Source organism: Triturus cristatus, chromosome 1_2, assembly GCF_964204655.1.
Source record: "Triturus cristatus chromosome 1_2, aTriCri1.1, whole genome shotgun sequence".
Lineage (NCBI taxonomy): Eukaryota > Metazoa > Chordata > Amphibia > Caudata > Salamandridae > Triturus > Triturus cristatus.
The window spans coordinates 702,916,476-702,937,106 of NC_140580.1; positions in this window are offsets into that span (position 1 = coordinate 702,916,476).

A 20,631-nucleotide genomic window follows, 5' to 3' on the forward strand; every position below is an offset into this window, starting at 1 on the left:
TGACTGCAACTTACTATCTGGCTTAAATGTTCTTACCAGAAGTGATTGCGCTGAGATCTCAGTACCCACTTGCTGAGACCTTATCTGCTACTTGGCCTAGGGGATCAGCGAAAAGCAAAATAAGAGGAAGACCACCAGATAAGCATTTATCAATGCACAGGACAAAGGATGAAAGAGTGGAATCAATGGGGAAATGCTTTACATGTTTTCCATGAAAAAACCATGTTCGCTGTGTCCAGTGACATCTCAATAAACTCTATGTATTGGGATGGAGTACAGAAGGATTTATTAAATTCATGAGAACCTTGCAGTAGATTGCTGATGTTTTGTAAATGTTAGTTTGTACTGAAAGAGTCTTCCACTTCAATCAAACAATCTTGAATGAAGAAGACAGGTCCTCTTTCCTTTATAGGAAGGGAATATAATTCATGCATCAAGAAGAACATTCATGTAGACTTTTGACATGGCTGTAAAGACAGACAGCAAGTTGACAATTTGCTAGTGAACCCCATTCACTACACAACCAATGAATGTTTACAGACCCCTTCTGATGAAGATATGCCAATGGGCATTATAGAGATCCAGGGGCAGCACTTAATCCTTCAGGTCCAAATACTGAAGGATCTTAGCCAAGATAACCATTTTGTAACACTAAAGGGCGCATTAAATGTAGAAAAAAACTTGTGTCTTTACCCAGTCTTGCATTGTTAATCATTAACAATCACCAACAATAGCCTTTACAGAATGTGACTTTTTTCACTGGATGGCCGCTTTAACCTCTTGGGGGACTTGCTCCAATGAAAAAGTAACTTACCTGCGTTAACAATCTTTCTGGTGAATACTCTACCTGCCTGCAGATTCCTCAGCTGTAGAATAATGACCAGGCGTCAGATTGGATCTGGAATCTTCAAAGCTCTCAAAACGTCAGTAGGGGCCTCATGTAGACTCCAAAAGTGATGTCTGATAACGAGTCAAAACCGCATTGTGCCCACCCTATGCAACAGTTTCCACCCATTCTTTCCCAGTCTTTGAGTCGAGCAGATGGACTAGGATTGAGAATTGGTGCAGTATCCAACTTGAATTGGAACTTTATTAATCTTTCTATTTTGCATATCCATCAAAACAGTGAGGTGGGTGGGATCGGTGAGCAATCTGCTAAAAGATATTCACCAGAAAGATCATTACAATAGGTAAGAAACTTTTTTTCTCCAGATTAATACTTCTACCAGCAGAATAGATTCCGAAGCAGTATCCTTCTTCAGAGGAACGATGGATGGTTAAATGAGGAAGCCTTGCAAGGCAGCTCTGGCAAACTGGCCATCCCCACTCACAAAGAGAAATCCTGTTAGTATGCTTAGGGAAAGTGTGTAGAGATGCCCATGTAGCTGCCTTGCAGATTTCTGCAATCTGAATTCCTACCACAATGGAGGAGGACAATGATTTGGCTCTGGTGGAATGAACCCTAATTCTTTCAGGTGGGCCCTTCTAGGAATCCACATAATACGAAGGAGAGAGAAGCAGAGATTCATTCAGCTTCCAACGTTAGTAGACTGACAATCATAGAGGAATGATTCACCAGTGTCAATGAACCAGAGTGTCAGATGTCTTGAATTGGAGACCCTCAACCACACTTTCACAGTACATGGTGTATGTTATCCGCTCATGTGGTAAGGTGGATGGTATCAACATCGGGTTGTAATCACTTGAGGGTTCAGTTCGCCAAGTGATTAACCAGCCTCCACCAGGAGTGAGACTGTGTGGTTCGCAGTCGGGGGAAGTGACTAAAAATATCTCCTAATCTTGTTTGAAGAAACTCTATTTAGTCAGGAAAGGGATATGGTTAAAAGAAACGGTGGTGCTAGGGTGGATTAATGATTCTTGGAAACTGATCTTGGTGCAAAGAATCAATCTGGACAGTACCTGCTTCTGGACCCCTCTACCTTTCTTGGAACAACAATGCCCAATGAAGAGCTACTCATCCAGTTATATGTCCTTAGTGTGGTCTAGGTAGAAGCGGACTGCCTGGCTAGAATACAAACTGTGAAGTTGCTTCTACTCCTTTGTGGGATGAGGTGGGGGAGAAAGGTTGACAATGTGATCAACTGTCTTAAGTGAAAAGGAGTCACCACTTTAGGATGGATTACAGTTCTGATTCACCATACCAGTTTGTACCAGGAAAAGGAAGCAAATGGGGGAGGGGCACTGAGGGTATGCAACTCACTGACCCATTATGCCGAGGTAAAGGTCATTAAAAACACAGTTTTCAACGGCAACAAGTGGAACTGGCAACTGTTAAGGGATTCAAACATTGACCCCACCAAAAAAAGTCAAAATATGATTAAGGTTTGACTGGAGCATAACAAAACGAGGTGGGGGATATAGATTAGTCAACCCTTATGGAGCTTCATCATAACAGGGGATTTGAACAAAGAAGGCCGATCTAGGAGTCATAGGAAGTCTGACAATGCATGCAGATACCCCTTAACTGTGTGCACTGCACACCTTCTTTGAGCTAAGAAGAGTGTGAAGTGAAGAACCTGTGACAACAAAGCCTGTAAGGGGCCTACCTTGTTGTCTACATACCATGTTTTAAAAAATGATCCACCTCCAAGAGTACACTTATTTCATGGAGGGACAACGAGTTGACAGGATTACGTCCGCCAACTCCGGTGGCAGCTGAAAGGCGCTTAAATGTCCCTATTCAATCTCCAGGCATGAAGCTGAAGACCTTACAAATTTGGGTGTAGCACCATTCCTCATGACTGAGAGAAAAGATGCAGTCTGAATGACCGCTTGAGTAAAGGTCATAGGGAGAAGTAGTGGAGGTATGTGTACCTCGCCTTCCTGGGCCAATCTGGAGTGCTCAGAATTACATGTGCCTGGTCATTCGAAGAATCCAGACTAATGGCGGAGAAATGCGTGGTGCAGCAGAAATACCCACTTCTATTAAAATATGTCCCCCCTAAGACTCCTCACAACAGGATCCGGAGCGCGCAGTACTGCTGTCACTGAGCATTTTCAGAAGAGACGAACAGTTCCATCTGAGGAGTGCTCCCACTGGCAGGGGCGTAACACAGGCCCCCGCAGCCCCCGCGGTGCGGGGAGGCCCCCACACTCCAGGGGCCCCCTCACTCTCAGCAGACGAAGACGGCTGTGCAAAGTGCAAGCAAGCCTATATTAAACAGTGCGCCGCACGCCACGGACGACGGTGACAGCCTCTAAGCATTAATTACAGGGGCGTATTAACACAGGCCCCCGCTGGGGGCCCCACGCTCCTGGGGCCCCCTCACTCTCAGTAGAGGAAGACGGCTGCTGCAAGCAAGCCTTTTAACAGTGCGCGGACGGTGACGGCCTCTATTTAAGCATTAATTACAGACATGGGCGTATTAACACAGGCCCCCGCAGGAGACCCCCCCCGCTCCAGGGACCCCCTCACTCTCAGCAGAGGAAGATGTTGTAAGCAAGCACTGCAGCCTATAAACAGTGCGCCCAGCCACGGACGGTGATGGGCCTCTATTAATTTAAGCATTAATTATGGTGCCGTGCGCACGCCCTTCCGGCCTGCCTGCGCCTTTTTAAATTAATTAAATAGTTGATGCGCACTCACTGCGCAGTACGCCCAGGCCGGCTCTTCATAATTAAAATGGTGCATGGGAGTGGCGGCGCGCAGACTAGTTGTTGTAACTGCGTGCCGCGGTCTTCAGGGTGGGGGCTGGGCTGGTGACTAATGCGTGCAGCGTGCCAATTTTGTCATGCGCATTGAAATTAAAAGTGCGCATGACTTTAGTATTGCCTGAGAAGAAGGGTGCAGCCGCTGTGGAGAAGAAGGGTGTGGCCGCCGTGGTACTCGAAGAGTACTAGCCCCTGCCTGGCCCTGGTGGCTAGCGCTAGCCTGCACTGTGCCAGTGCCTGTGCCTCGCCCAGTCTTGCTGCCCGCCCCGCTCGCCTCCAAAGCTGCAGGCCAGCCGCCAGCTAGGCCTAAGGTGTGTGAGTATGTTGTGTCCTACTCCTGCTCAGGACTCAGAGGATCATCTAATGGTTAGCCGGCTGTGCATCTCAGGTTTTTTGCCTTTGGTGGGTATAGAGAGGTGCAGAATGGAGATGGCGGGTCGCGGGAACCGTTAAGGAAATATCCCTTAGCACTGGCAGGGCTGGATGTCGATGATGAGATTGGTGGGGGGGGCAGGGATGGAGGAACGAGTAGAGTACCGGTAGTAGTGCTGCTGAAAGCAGTAGAGTAGGTGGACCTGGGAGCCGGGTCAGGGCAGCAAAGCTTCAATGTTCCCCCTCAAGTGCCAAAGAGATGAGAGGCCCCCAGCGCGAGCGTGGGTAGGAATTGAAAAACAGCCAGGTGGGACCCAGATAGCTGAGGGCTGGCGCTCGCCTCCAAAGCTGCAGGCCAGTCAGGCCTAAAGTGAGTGAGTATGTCGTGTCCTGCTCAGGACTCGGACGAGGATCTAATGATTATGAAGCCGGCTGTGCATTCTCAGGCTGTGCCTTTGGTGGGTATAGAGATAAGCACCACAATAGGCACAACAGTACACAAACAATACAATTAAACACAAATTAATGTTTAAGCGGTGTCAATAAATAGCAGGTACCGTTGATGTTAACAACCTGCACGTTTTTTGAAAGACCAGTGTCAAAATATTAATTTTTAAATGGAAATAAAGAGGCAGATAGATGGAACGGGGTAATTGGACTGACAAAGAATGGGGCGTTGGAGGGATGAATGCATAGATGGACTGATGGATGGATGAGTATCTGATAGACTGACTTCTGCAATGAAAGGAAAAACAAAAGCGGATGAATGGATGGGCAGACCAAGTAATATACAGATCAATGGTTGGGTGAAAGGGCTAACTTGAAGATACACTAAAGAAAAGTTAGAGAAAGGAATGGACATTGATTGATAGATGTTCATAAGGATAAATGGATAGACTAGAGGACAGATGGATAGTGAAATACAGAGCAGTAGTTGGGTTAATTAAGTGACGGGCAGAAATATTAGAATGCTAGGTGGATTAATCAGATTGTGGATGGAAGGATGTACAGCTTGAATGACTGGACTGAAAAGCAGAAAGACTGTAGGAAGGACAGAAAGATAGGCAGATGGTATGGTGTTGACAGACGGATGGATATTTGAATGAATACATTAAAGGGCAGATAGAATGGAGGAGGATTAGATGTTAAGAAGGGTGAGTGGATTATCTGCTTTCATGAAAACGGAAAAACATGATGTTTCCTGTATTATAAAATTTTATACCCCAGAGGGATGTGGCTTGTCACCAAGAAGATAGCTGCTCGCTGAAGGTCCCCTGCCCAGAAGCGCAGAAGGAAGATGGTGGGAACCGTTAAGGAAATATCCCTTAGCAGTGGCAGGAGGGCTGGATGTCGATTAGATTGGGGGGGGGAAGCAGGGATGGAGGAACAAGTACCAGTAGTAGTGCTGAAAGCAGTAGAGTAGGTGGACCTGGGAGGGGCAGCAAAGCTTCAATGTTGCCCCTCAAGTGCCAAAGAGATGAGAGGCCCCCAGCGCGAGCAGGAAACAGGGTGGGACCCAGATAGCTGAGGGCTGGTGCTGTCAGCTGCAATGGGTTGTGATGTGGAGACAGCATTAGACCAGCAGGGGTCATCAGGAGACACCCTCGCCATTAGGGAGCAGCCTTATATTACGCTAGGTGCCAGAAGGTAATACTATTGCATGATTAAAATCTTTACAAGTGTATAAAAAAAGAACACTGGTGAGCATAAGACCTATTACAAAACATTATACATAAAACCAATAATAACATAATTCATTCGAGATTTAAAAATACGATGCAGAAGCTCTTTAGGGGATAACTGAGATGACAAGCCAGGGGAGCAGGGACTGTAGAGATAGCTTTGGATCATGGAACACAACAAAAAAGGGCGGGGTCAAACTCATCATTAAAGTGCATTATCCCAGGCGGGTATCATACTATCACCAGGAGTAGTGGTCCAAAACGGCAGGCGAGCCAATGCCCTGGTGCCGCTCAGCCGAGTTCGACTTCGGACTCTGAGTGGAGAGTCTCAGAGAGGTGAGTGGCGTGACTCTGTGAATGTGGCTGCAACCTTTTTCAACAGTATGATAGCCACAGAACCTTAGACGATCTGTATCTTATAGTGGAGCAAATAACGTCATCCTGTTTTGTAGTGATGAGATGCCTCAGTTCACGTCACAGAGCGCTCAGAAATGGAGGCAAACGTGTGTTTACAGTCACTCTGGGCAGCTTTTAATGTGGTGAGAACAGGGGGCCTCTACATGCAGACATTAGGCCAGCGAGCAATCTAGAGTACGATGGGGTAACACAGGCAAGGTGATACCATGATAGGAAGAGCAGAGAGAGAGAGAGAGAGAGGGAGGGGTGGCGAGAGAGAGGGGTGGCGAGAGAGAGGGGGGGGGGCGAGAGAGAGAGGGGCAGAGATAGAGCGAGAGAGAGAATAGACGTTGATTTCTGGGACATATGTAGGGTAATGCCATGGACGAACATGAAAGATACAGTATCTGTACAACCAGGGTAGCCCCAACGAGTGCAGGTAGGTGGGAATAGGAGAGCATAGGCAAGGCATGACTAGAGAATGCAAGCAGCACAAACCATGGACCTGAGGCAGGATAACATCCAAAAGCCTAGGCATGCTGTCACCAAAAGAAAAGCTCCCCCCCCCCACTCTGCCTATTCCTTACATTTGAAATTTACATTTACTGCTGTAGAAGTGAGGATGCTTTTCATGAAAAGGAATATAAAGTAGGGTTGCCAAAGAAAAATGCCTGTCATGTGTTGTTTAAAGACACTGACAGATCTCGTATTGACACTAAATAGGGTTATAGATAAAAATGTATGTATTCATTAGTAATCTGACTTTTCTGTCTTTGTTCCCTTTAATTAGCAGTCATAGATCATTCAGGCAGCCCTAGAACACAATTAAAAGTGTTTTCTATTTATATTTGTTGTTTGAAGTATGCACAGATAAGTGCTGAAAATACAGCTTTAGGTGACTGCTTATTTTTGTCCTGTGTGGGGCATCAAAATAATGAGCTGGCAACCCTAATCATAAGACTAGAAGGTTGTTGCAGAATCAGCACATTATTTCCTTCACCCTCGTTCCCTATTAGTGCCAGAATAACAATAGTTTAACTTGTACTTGAAACCTTACACTGCCGTCAATAACATGCTGAGTTACTTCAAGTGTCCGGGAATGCACCCTGCATTCAGACAACTCACTCCTCATGCTCGCCCTTAATTTTTACGCTCACCTTGCACTCACAGCAATCACAATGCACTCACACTGACAACCATGAACTCACACCACTCACCCGCTCACCCTGCACTCAGTCATTACTCTGCACTCGCAATGCACTTGCGCTGTTCACCCTGTACCTCACCCTGCAGTCACACAAGCACACTACTCACCCTGCACTCATGTCACACTTCACTCACCTGTCCCCCTCACTGCTCAATCTGTAATCTCACTCAAATAAACCCATTACTAACCATGCATTCTTTCGTCCAACTCTGCACTTACATATGGTCACCTCACTCACCCTGCAGTCACTCCTATTACCCTACTCTCACACTGTTGCATCACTCACCATGTACTCTTTAATCTATGCCTACTCAGGACCATTAACTTTAAACACTAGGCATAGTATTTTCAGAAGGGACGATTCCGTGCAGTAATCACCAAGGTGGGATTATGAACAAAATATACACCATAAAGGGACCTACAGAGATGAAAAACAAAATACTGTGCATATCTCTCACCTCTTAAGCCATTGCTAAGCCCTGCGTCCTACTGCACAGTAAGCTGCATGCACCCCAGTCAGTGGTCCTCATGCACAACATGGAATGGGAACACTTCTGACATAGCATCAACTTCAAAACAAATACAACGCCCTTCCAACCACACACCCTACGCATATAGTAGCTTGCTACTCATGTAGGCAAGCGCTTCAGACCTCCACATAGGGGTAGTAGGCCCTCTATAAATATAACAATACAATACATTCAAGACCGCTCCATCCCCTGTCTTCTTGGCTCTGTCCTTTAGCTCCTGCCTCCTTGCAGCCGTCCATTCAGTTCATGCCTTATTGCAGCTGCCTTCAACTCCTGCATTCTTCGCTCTCACCATCCTCATCCAACTGTTGAGTTATTACCTCCTCAATCCCATCCCTTCTTGGTTTTTTTTCTGTTTTTTTACGGAGTTTTATATAGCACGAACTTGACCCAAAGGTATCGGGTATCAGAGCGCTTTACATAGCACCATTTGCTTTACATGAGGACACATTCATTTTTGTTAGGCACGGGGAGATTAAGCGATTTTTCACAGGATGTTCAGCGTCATTGTGGAGACTCTAACCCGGTTCCCCAGATGTGAGGTCGACCACCCTAGCCGTTAGGCCAACTCCTCTCCTCTCTTGTATCTCTCCCCTGAGTACACACCTTATTGCATCCATTCCTCCAGTGCCTGCCTTCAAGTATCCCTTACTCCAACTCTCTACATCAATAGTTGGTATGGTTAAGCTACCGTAGTGTTTAATAACAATGCTTTGTATTTTCCTTCCTTTTAGGCAGTATTGGTGGAACAAAACCCACAATTCCAATCTTTGTGGTGTACATAAAATATTATTAGTGCTACCTTCATATTCGTGCACTCTACTACATTGACTTTCTACAATTACATTTTAATCAAAGAAATGAGCAAACAGCCAAGAAAGTATTTAAGCGGTGCTCAAAAGTGGCAAATTAAATCAAAACAAGAGCAGTTTAAAGCCAAATTTATGAAAATTGACTCTATGTTTAGGTGTGCAGGTGATCATGACGCATCATCCTCTCATGCATCATTACCAGAAGGCGATGCAGCTGCATCATCAACAGGAGACAAAGCAGCATTGCCACAATCCCAATTGGTCCCACCACTTGACAAAACATTACAGTGCTCTGATCAAACCACAGATGTACCTTTTAGCATTGAAGCACCAATTGTGGCAGCACTGCAGGCAACAACAACAACTATAGGAAACATAGAAAGCAAAAGTAAAAAAGCTGTGTCAGCAGTGCCTCCATCTATTACAGAACGAGTCGGAGAAATTGCAGGTACACCAGCTAGGCCTACACTGCTACCAGTGACTGAAGGAAGCTCAGAAACTGAGAATACACCATCAGCAGATGAATCTCTGACTCTAATATTACAAACAAGTGAAGGAAGTGCTGAAATTGTAAGTGCACCAGATGTATCACTGCTGCTACCAGTGGCTAAAGAAAGTGAAGAACCTACAAATGTGCTACTTGTTTCTGAAGTATTGCCAAACATTGAAGAAGAAACTGAAGACATTATGAGTAAGGATGTGGAATTACATTTAGAAGAACTAGAATCAAGCAATACCCAGTTTTGCCAGGATTTGTACCCGAGTGATAGAGGGAAATTTTTAGACAAACCTTGGCATGATACCGAGTTACGAAGGTTTGTCATTAGAAGTGGCCCATGCAAGCCTAGAGGACCCTTCCCACGAGATAATAAAAACAGGTGCTTTTCCACAAAGTACTACTACAAGGAAAATAGGACTGGAGATAAGACTCCAAGACTGTGGTTGTGTTACTCTTTAAAAATGGACAGTGCATACTGTGAACCTTGTTGGCTTTTTGGAGATAGAAAACTTTCATCCCATCAGCAAGCATGGGCTAATGGTATAAAAGATTGGCAAGGCATGTCTCGAAAAATTAAAGAACATGAAATGGCGCGCTCACATTTAGCAGCTTGTGCTGTACATGGAAGATGGAGGCAGGATGAGACGATCGATACACAACTGGAATCAGACTACAAAGAGCAGGTGAACTATTGGACACAAATTCTGAGTAGGGTCATCGATGTTACACTTCTGTTGTCAACTTGCAATTTACCTTTCAGAGAACATAGGGAAAAACTGAACGAAAAAGATGGTGGGAACTTTCTGGCAGTCATTGAACTTTTGGCCAAATATGATCCTGTTTTAAACCATCTGATTACAACAGAGAGTAGAGTTAAATACTAGAGTCCTGCTATTCAAAATTAGCTGATTGAAATGCTTTCAAATAAAGTGCAAAATGAGATAGTAATTGAAATAAAAAATGCACCATTTTACTCTGTTATAATGGACACAACGCAGGACATTAAAAAAGAAGACCAATTAAGCCTGGTTATCCGATATGTAACACTGTGCCTTAATACTGATGAAATTCCAAGTGTAATCAAAATTAATGAAAGCTTTGTTGGTTTCTATAAAATTACAGACCAAAGTACTAAGGGGATAGCAACAGAACTTGTAAACCTTGTAGAGGACAAAGGCCTAGTGCTTAATAAATGTAGAGGTCCGGGCTATGATGGTGTCAGCACAATGAGTGGTATATAAAGTGGAGTGCAAACCAGAATACGACAGAAAGAACCCAATGCAGTCTATGTACACTGTGCTGCTCATAATCTAAATTTAGTGTTGAATGACGCCTGCATGCACATTCCTGAAATTGCAGACTTTTATGACATTATACAGACAGTATATTTATTTTTCAGCCAAAGCATCAAACGGTGGGAACTTCTTACCATTAAAAAAGAGAGCACAACTCTTTCAAAGCCAACACTGAAGAGACTCTATCCAACACGTTGGGCATCCAGACATGATGCTCTCCATGCTCTACGCCATCGTTTTATGGACATCATGAAAGCACTCACTACCATTTTACTGCAGTCTAAGAAGGTTGAGGAGCGCACAGAAGCTCAGGGTCTTAGGAAGTGCATTGAGACTTTTGAATTTGTGGTAATGGTTGTAATCTAGTCCAAAGTGCTGGAGACAATAAATATTGTGTCCAAACTGCTTCAGTCTAAAGATCTGGACTTTTTACAAGCATCAAATATGTTAAGTAGCGCAGCGAATACGTTTGCCAGTTTCAGAGAACAGTTTGAAGATGTTAAAAGCTCAGCATCTTTACTTGCAGCTGCATGGGGAATTCAATTGCATTTTAGACAAAAATGACCACGACGCAGAAAAAAGCACTTCGATGAACTCTGTGAAGACCAAAGGCTGTGCAATCCTGAAGACAATTTTAAGGTGTCTGTGTTTTATGCTAACATAGATATTGTTGTAAATCAGATAAAAACTCGATTTGCAGGTATGAACACCATAATCCAATGCTTTCATTTCATGATGCCTTCAGAAATCCTCAGAGCTAGTGAGCAGGAGTTGTTTGAAGCAGCCATGACCCTGGCAGCTCATTACGAAAAAGACTTGTCCCTAGAGTTTCCACATAAATTCATCGCTTTCAGAGCAGTGTTGAAAGAACAAATACAACTTATCTCAGGTGGCACAATAAAGGATCTGGCTGACCTTTTATTTTTCAGAAACCATGCAATTCTGCCCAGTGTTTTGGGTGTTGCAACAGCACTGAAACTTTTTCTAACAATTCCAATGACTGTAGCCAGTGCAGAAAGGTCATTTTCAAAGTTAAAATTAATCAAAAACTATCTCCGAAGCAAATGACGCAGGAAAGGCTGTCGGGGCTTGCAACTTTAAGCATTGAGAGTGATTGAGCAAAAAAAAAAAAAGTGAAAGCTTTAACAGAAGAGTTTGCACGAAGAAAGGCCAAGAGGCAATCATTCTTTCAGTCAAGTACATCTCTCCAATTCAGTGAACCAAGCAGTAGTAGCCTTCAGCCACCAGTCTAATTTGCCAGTCACTATTCCTGGTGTAAGCAGTCTTCAGCCTTGTGTTCACTCTTTAAGTATTGTTTCCTGCTGCACCAGCCTTCAAACTCTGCAATACATTTCATCAGGCTCCTGCAAGTACTGTTCCTACTTCAAGTCTGATTTTCTAAATGTATCTGTCCTTTGAGTCCCATGAGGAAACAGTAAGTAATATGGTATTCTGCCAGTATGTCATACTTTAAATATTGTTCGCTTATATATAGGCTACCTCAATATTCTGAGCATACGTTTATAGAGGCAAGAAGAAATGTATTCAGTTTAACCTGACATATATGCACCCCCTTGTTTGCTGCTGATGGGGGCTTGGACTACACGCACCAGGAGCCTGTACGAGGTCATTGTTGCTGCCGCCCCTCCCACCACGCTATTTAGCGCCTCACGCCACCTGCTGCGTGGGTGACGCTTCGAACTACCGGCCATTGTTTGCTGCTGTTGGGGGCTTGGACTACACGCACCAGGAGCCTGTGCGAGGTCATTGTTGCTGCCGCCCCTCCCACCACGCTATTTAGTGCCTCACGCCACCTGCTGCGTGGGTGACGCTTCGAACTACCGGCCATTGTTTGCTGCTGTTAGGGGCTTAGACTACACGCACCAGGAGCCCGTGCGAGGTCATTGTTGCTGCCGCCCCTCCCACCACGCTATTTAGCGCCTCGCGCCACCTGCTGCGCGGGTCACGCTTCGAACTACCGGCCGTTGTTTGCTGCTTTTGGGGGCTTGGACTGCACGCACCTGGAGCCCGTGCAAGGTCATTGTTGCTGCCACCCCTCCCACCACGCTATTTAGCGCCTCGCACCACCCGCTGCGCGAGACGCGCGCGGGCGAAGCCCGGGCTAAGGGCGGGCCCGTTTGAGCCCGTTCGAGACTGTGAGAGACTGGGCTGGGCCAACCCTCTTAGTTTTGTGTTCCAGTGTGTTGTTGGTTCATTAGTAAGTCGTCATTCTATCAGCACTGAGGCCTATTGCATATGTATTGAGGCTAGAATGTCCATTCGAGGAGGGAAGAGAGGAGCGGGCTCTGGATCCGTTGTGGGAACACTTGATAATTTCCTGACGAGGGCTACATCGACCAAAAAATAGCTATTGCCGAGCGCCGTCTCTCAATCGACCCTGTCCTTGCAAAGCGATCATCCTTGGGGGGCCTGGCAAATGCACGTACACCTGTGAGGTTACCTGTTTCTACGCCCAATCCCGAGACCCATACTGCATTGAACCCCAATGGAAATTTTGCATCTACTATTCCATTATCCAATATGCCATTAAGTTCTAATGGCACGTTAATTACGTGTTTGGCCGAGGTAGACAAGGATTCTTGCCATTCGCCAGAATCCATACAAGGGCCTGCTCCAAAAGGAAAAGAGGGGGTGCTCATTTGAGGGGTAAGAAGGTGGAGTCTTCTAAAGCCATTAACATTAGGAAAATGCCTACTGAGGCAACGACTACAGTTAAAGTAACAAAGGGAACATTGCCCTCTATACCTGATATGAGCACGGAAGATTCTGCTATCGTGCCCCCACAATTAGAGCAGTCCTTTTGGTTAAAAATAGAAACCCTTCTAATTTCAGCACTTGACCCCCTATTGAAAAGACTGACATTGATTGAGAATAGGCTGGAGGGTTTCGAAGGGCAGGTGAACTCAAAATTGGGAGATATTGTGGGGAAAATAGTGAGCGGTGGCTGTAATGTCGACTTGGAGAAGGAAAAAGGGTTAATCATAGAGGCTTTGAATAACCCAGATGGGGTTCCACTAGTAAGGGACCCAAGTGAGTTTAGGGGCAAAACAGGGAGTAGGGCTGATGAGGTGATCTTAGGCACCCAGGGCAATAGGTATATTACCTCTAGTGATCAAGAGGGCGCCCCTAATAAAGATGATATAGCTATCAGGGGTTTCCCCAACGGGAAGGATGCAAATATTCAGCCCCACCATGTAGATCTACCCCCTGATTGTTCCCCCTATGTTGTGGTTTTAACTGGAGTTCCCGAATTGAAATTTGGCACTGTTAAATTGTATGACCAATTGAAAAATAAGACGATTCATTGGTTAAACACCAATAGACCTCTTCCCAGAGAAATACACTCACAGATACTATTAGTTAGAAGAGTGAATTGGGTAGGATGCAGAGCTAAAAAATTCCCCGGGTGATTGTATTGTTATCAGCTTTCGAAACCCGAAGGTAGTGGAGTACGTCTGTACAGGCCCTCACACCTTTTCAAGATCTGCTATTAAAGCTCGAGATTTGAGTTATTTTTACAACCTGCCAGACCATATGCCTAACTATGGATACCACAAACAGCACAGGGGTGTCCCTGGTAAGTCGATCCGGACTACCGGGTGGACAATGGGGGAAAGTAACGATCCCATGCAAGGAATCCAACTTGGTAATAGGTTCAGTGTTCTGGACCTGGTAGATTGACTATCTCCCACTTATCCTGACCAGGATGAAACCCCTGTAGAACAAACCAAGGTATGTGAAATAGCAGGAGGGTGACTCCACCAGTACTTTGGCCTAAGAGGGGAATCAGAGAGTGATAATGGGCCAAAGCCCCCCCCCTAGTTAAACTTGTGGGGGAATTAGAAAGGAATGCAGTTCCATCAATAACAGCCTTAATAGACTGTCCTGTAGTAGGGCGAGTGACAGAATTTGCTCCACCAACCACTGAAACTCCAACTATAGCTGTGGGTGAGGGAAATGCCAGTCGGAGTACCCAATTGGTCCTAGGTGGCCCAAAACTTCTATCCTGGAATATTGCAGGTCTTGTGTCTAAATTAGATGAACCAGATTGGGGGGGACTATATTGATTCCCACAAAATCTGTTTATTCCAGGATACATGGGCCGTAAATCCCCAATATAGGGTAGGGTTTGTGGCGTATTGTGAGGAGGCCGCAAAGGGACCAAAAGGGAGACCCTCGGGGGTCTATGCATATGGGTAGCTTCCCATTTAGGCTATCAGATCAAATGTGTGGATACACATTCTCCCGATATAACATGCATAATTTTGACACATTGTAAATTACCCCATCTAACGATTATAAATGTCTATTCCCGCCCTGTGAACTATGGTGGGACTTCCTGGACCCTAGACCTCTTGTTTAATCTTTTGAATTCATTAGCAGGAACCACACATTTTTTAATCGGTGGAGATTTTAACTGCCACTATGAACCTTTTGAGGGTAATATCCAATCCATAACTAGCGAGGAAGACGACACTTGGTCGATACCGGTTCCTAGCATGTATTCGACAAAGCATTGGACTCCACTGGTTCTTCAGTTGACTTCCTTAACCCTGACTTTCTCATTAAGGGCCTGTAATGGTCGGTTTCCGGGAGATAATCCCGGCCGACCAACCTTCAAGAGGCCAGATCGGGTAATAGTGATTGATTATATCTTGATCAGCGTAGAACTTTGGCATAGTGTGTTGAATTTTGGTATTGAAACACATAGTGAGAGTGACCATGACCCCCTTGTTCTAACATTAAAATTTCAGATGGGGGGCCATGGTCAAAATCCTGAAATGTTTAATCCAAATAAATTCGTGGTGGTTAATGGAGGGAGGCGAATCCGATGGACAAAAATTATTCACTGGAGGGATGCACTGTCAAAATTGTACGCAACTATTATACCCCTCCTAGAACAGGCCAGCCTTGAAGCGCAACACCCTCTTATTCCAAATAGCGCTAGCAATGCCGGGAGAATCCACCAAGAGATGGTGCAGGCTCTGTCTGGTTTTTTTTTAGTGATGTTTCTACTAACAATACATTTAAACTTCTAAGGGATAGAAAATCATGGTTTAATAAGAGTTGTAGAGAGGCAAAACAACTTTTTTGAACTCTCTAAAAGGGGCTGATAGCAACAATATCCGGGATGCCAGGTTCTCCTTTAAGAAAATTACAGCAAGTGCAAAGGTAGAGTGGGAAACCGAGAGATGGTCAAATATTAAGATGGCTTTGGAGCTAAAAGACAGTAGAAGTTTTTGGAATTTGGTCCATCATGGCCAAGCTGAAGGTAGGACCGTCATTGATCCCAACATCGATGAGGATGGGGAACTACCTTTACAACGCAACTTTTACAACGCTATGCTATTACAACGCATTTTTTACAACGCAAAAGCTTTACAACGCATGCTTTTACAACGCATGCTATTATATGGTAAGTACTTTTACAACGCATATACCATTACAACGCATTCTTTGAAAATGCCTTTACAACGCATGCATTCACAACGCATGCTTTTACAACGCATGATGTTATATGGTAAGTACTTTTACAACGCATATACTATTACAACCCATTTTTTAATTTTGGGATTTATCTTAAATAAATATATATCGTTTAATTTAATGTTTTTTTTAAAAATATAAATTAAAAAAAGTGAGTAGTTTTACAAAATATTAATACTTGAGTATTTTTCAAATATAAAAGATTTTTTTTTATTTTAAATTAATACTTGAGTATTTTTCAAAAAAGAACGAGTATATTTTAATTTAAAAATAAAAATATAAGTGTGAGTAGTTTAACTAAATATTAATACTTGAGTATTTTTCTAATATAAAAGAGTATTTTTTAAGTAAAATTAATACTTGAGTATTTTTCAAAATACAAAGAGTATATTTTATTAAAAAATTTAAAAATATAAGTGTGAGTAGTTTAACAAAATATTAATACTTGAGTATTTTTCAAATATAAAAGAGTATTAATAGTAAAATAATTGTATTATGAGGAATTAATAAATGAGTAATTTTATTTTAAATTAAATATGTAAATAAAATTGAAATAAGGATTATTATTAAATATTAATACTAGACCAATTATTTAAAATTAATAACAGTTAATTAAAGAAAAAATTAGTATTAAGAAAGATTAATACTAGAGTATTTTTAAGTTTCTTATATAAAGTTTAATGTTTGTCCAAAAAAAGGAATAGTACTTTTGGAGTATTATAATAAAAAATTAGAGAAATGTTAAAAAAAATATATATATGTTTAATATTAAAAGAGTAATAAGAAATGAATTTCAGAAATAATAATACCTTAAGAAAAAATAGCAGGAAAAAAAGAACTTACTTTAAAAAAAAATTCCCACGCTTTTGCATTGAAGTCTATGAGCTTTTTTGTCCTTCATTTATTTTGGCAGCTTCAGAATATACAACCCGCGGAACAAGAAAAGAAGGATCAGAAAGAGAAGAAAGAGCAAGTTTTGAAGGAAAAAGACAATAGAGTCGAGGTAAGGAACACATTTAGTAAATTTACATTAAAAAAGTTACATTTTTAATGAATAAATTACAATTTAAAAAATAATGACAGTAAACAAATAATGTTTTCAAAATATTTATTTATTGAAAAATCCTTAAAAAATAAACCATATTTTTATTTAATTTTGCAAAGCAAGTAACATTTTTTTGAAAACATATAAATATTTTAATTACATTTTTAAACATTTATTTACAGATTAGTTAAATAAAGTAGTCCGTCATAAATATTGATGCACGCGATGACGTAATGACGTGTGCGTCGACGTAATGCGCCATTTTGAAGAGCATCGGAGGAGGAAGCAGCAGGAAGCTGATCTGCGTCCAGGTAGGAAATATTTTCACTTTAAAATATAGATTAAACCTTTAATAGTGATACATATATAGTGAGGAAAGAATAAGGAGAGGTTGCGGGAAAACTAATTGATGTTTTATATGTTTTTAAACATGTCCACAATAATGTCATTAATGTATGCCTATGTCGGGTCGCGAAAAGTTATTGGTTTATTTAAAAAATGTATGTAACTGTTTAAAAATTTAAAGTTACTGTTCACAAAGTTTATTTCTTTACTTCGGAACTAAAAAAAGTGATTTTGATCTTCATTTCTAAGTGAAAAAAAATAGCGTACTCGTAAATTTTGGGAATTAATGATTGAATAAAAATTGGTGTTTATGCAGCAATGTGCATTTTGGATTATGGCTTGACATGTACAATTTAGATTGGTTTGAGTTTTGGTGATTTTTTAGGTCGGAAATAAAAAACGAAGTTTTCTATAATTATATTAATGGCGTTCGGATGTTGAAAAATTGGTCCAATACTATGGGACAGTAAATTTGTTGACATTGGTAGTTGTGCTAGAAATGAAGATTTTGAAAAATAAAAAGGACCCGACTTGTTTGTTTGAAATTTTTTTTAGAAAAAACATTGTATGCCAATTGTAATTTGAAATTTTTTTAAATTTGAAGCAAAGCAAGAAAGTAAGTAAAAAACTACATTTAGAAAGAAAGAATGTTAGAAAGATTTTCCAGGTAGTCTATAGCCACACACAACGAAAATTGTTGTACAATAGCCAATAGTCTCTCAGACATTTCCCTTGTTTTGACTGTTACTCGTGGGTTTAGACTACCTGCGAGTGTTTGGGCTATTCTCATTTCTTGAAAACTTTGCTCCTTCTTCAAAGTTTCCAAAAAAGAGTAGAAGTTTGGATGAGGTTTGCCAATTGTGTGGTTGAAGGAGTTATGCCATCCCTCAATGGCATTGTTTGTTTTTGCTTCTCCCTCTAAACAACTCGTGTAGCAGTTCCACCACTCCACATGGAATCGTGGCTTCCTCCTGCGACCCGATCTGCTTAGGTGTCCAATCCATGTGTCCTCGAAATAATTTAGAATGGGTGCCAATTTTTCTTCGTTACTCGTATAATAAACAGATTCTATAATTGCAGTGTAGTACTCGTCCACACTATCGGGAGCAACAAAACAAAGTGCAGTTAATTTTTTTAGTTCAAATTGTAGTTTGCTATCACGAGAATATTCTGCAACTAGGGATGTTTTTTGTAATTTACGCCAAAATGCCTGGGAAAAATGAAAAAAACATCCCTGAATTTGGGTATCCGTGTACGTTTTAGTGATCACATTGATCATGCTCAATTCAAAATCAATAATTATTTTCCGAGGACTTTGAGATGTTTTACTTTTAATCACTGATAAAAGTTCAGTGTATGTTGCAGAAGTCTTATCAGGTAGCAAACTATATACTAAGGGAATTACACTATTGTTAATTTTGGCATGTATAGTGTAAATTTGAGTGAAAGGATGGGGTGTACTTTTAAACGTCCCATCCATCATCCAAATTTCACTACTTTCTAACTTAGCAAGGTTACGTGGGGTACTAAAAATGAGAATTCGTTTCTGAGGGTTTTCGTTGTCATGCAGAAGGAAAGGTTCATCAGAAAAAGAAATAGAAAGATCATGTGGAATTCTAATGTCAGAGAAAGAATGTGGTGTAGATAATTGAATGTTACTTGCCTGCTTTTGTCTTTGAATAATTCTTCTCAAATTAGGAATTATAGGCATGTTACTAGCAACATGACTGGGGACATGCTGTGCAACCTCTCTTAAAATGGATCCTGTAGAATCATTGGAGGTGCTTGCAATAGCTTTCATTTCGTTCACTGTTTCTCTAATTTCTACCTCCATTGCAGAGGCAGAGTGGTTATGTTCTGTGGTTTTCACAACTAAATTATCAACAGTAACCGCTCTGCCACTGCAATGGGTAGTGTAGTATTGCACACACCTCCAATGATTTCCAGTTAAACTTATTCTTTCCTTACTATATATGTATCCTCCATGGTTTAATACATTTTTGCCCTTCCTGGATTTAATATACTTTGCAGCTTCCAGACTAGACATTATCTGAAAAGAGAAGAGAAGAAAAACAAATTAGTCTTAAAAATTAAATGAAATACCTAAAATATAACAGTTACACCATTCAACACTTTCCCTACTGATGCACCTTCCTGGAGTTGGAATAGTAAATTGCACCCCTACACCATCCAAAACTTTCCCTACTGCTGCACCTTCCTGGAGTTGGAATAGTAAATTGCACCCCTACACCATCCAACACTTTCCCTACTGATGCACCTTCCTGGAGTTGGAATAGTAAATTGCACCCCTACACCATCCAACACTTTCCCTACTGCTGCACCTTCCTGGAGTTGGAATAGTAAATTGCACCCCTACACCATCCAACACTTTCCCTGCTGCTGCACCTTCCTGGAGTTGTAATAGTAAATTACACCCCTACACCATCCAACACTTTCCCTACTGCTGCACCTTCCTGGAGTTGGAATAGTAAATTGCACCCCTACACCATCCAACACTTTCCCTACTGCTGCACCTTCCTGGAGTTGGAATAGTAAATTGCACCCCTACACCATCCAACACTTTCCCTGCTGCTGGACCTTCCTGGAGTTGGAATAGTAAATTGTACCCCTACACCATCCAACACTTTCCCTGCTGCTGCACCTTCCTGGAGTTGTAATAGTAAATTACACCCCTACACCATCCAACACTTTCCCTACTGCTGCACCTTCCTGGAGTTGGAATAGTAAATTACACCCCTACACCATCCTACACTTTCCCTACTGCTGCACCTTCCTGGAGTTGGAATAGTAAATTGCACCCCTACACCATCCAACACTTTCCCTACTGCTGCACCTTCCTCGAGTTGGAATAGTAAATTGCACCCCTACACCATCCAACACTTTCCCTACTGCTGCACCTTCTTGGAGTTGGAATAGTAAATTACACCCCTACACCATCCAACACTTTCCCTACTGATGCACCTTGCTGGAGTTGGAATAGTAAATTGCACCCCTACACCATCCAACACTTTCCCTACTGCTGCACCTTCCTGGAGTTGGAATAGTAAATTGCACCCCTACACCATCCAACACTTTCCCTACTGCTGCACCTTATAATGTTGTTTAAAAATACCTTGTTTTTTTGAAATTGGTTTTCTTGGTGAGTCTTCTTAAGTGGGAATGGCCTGTAGGCTGGAGTAGACACTTATGTGTTGATTGCAATCGTAAAACAAAAACAATTGTCTGCAAAAGTGATAAAAGGAAAAAA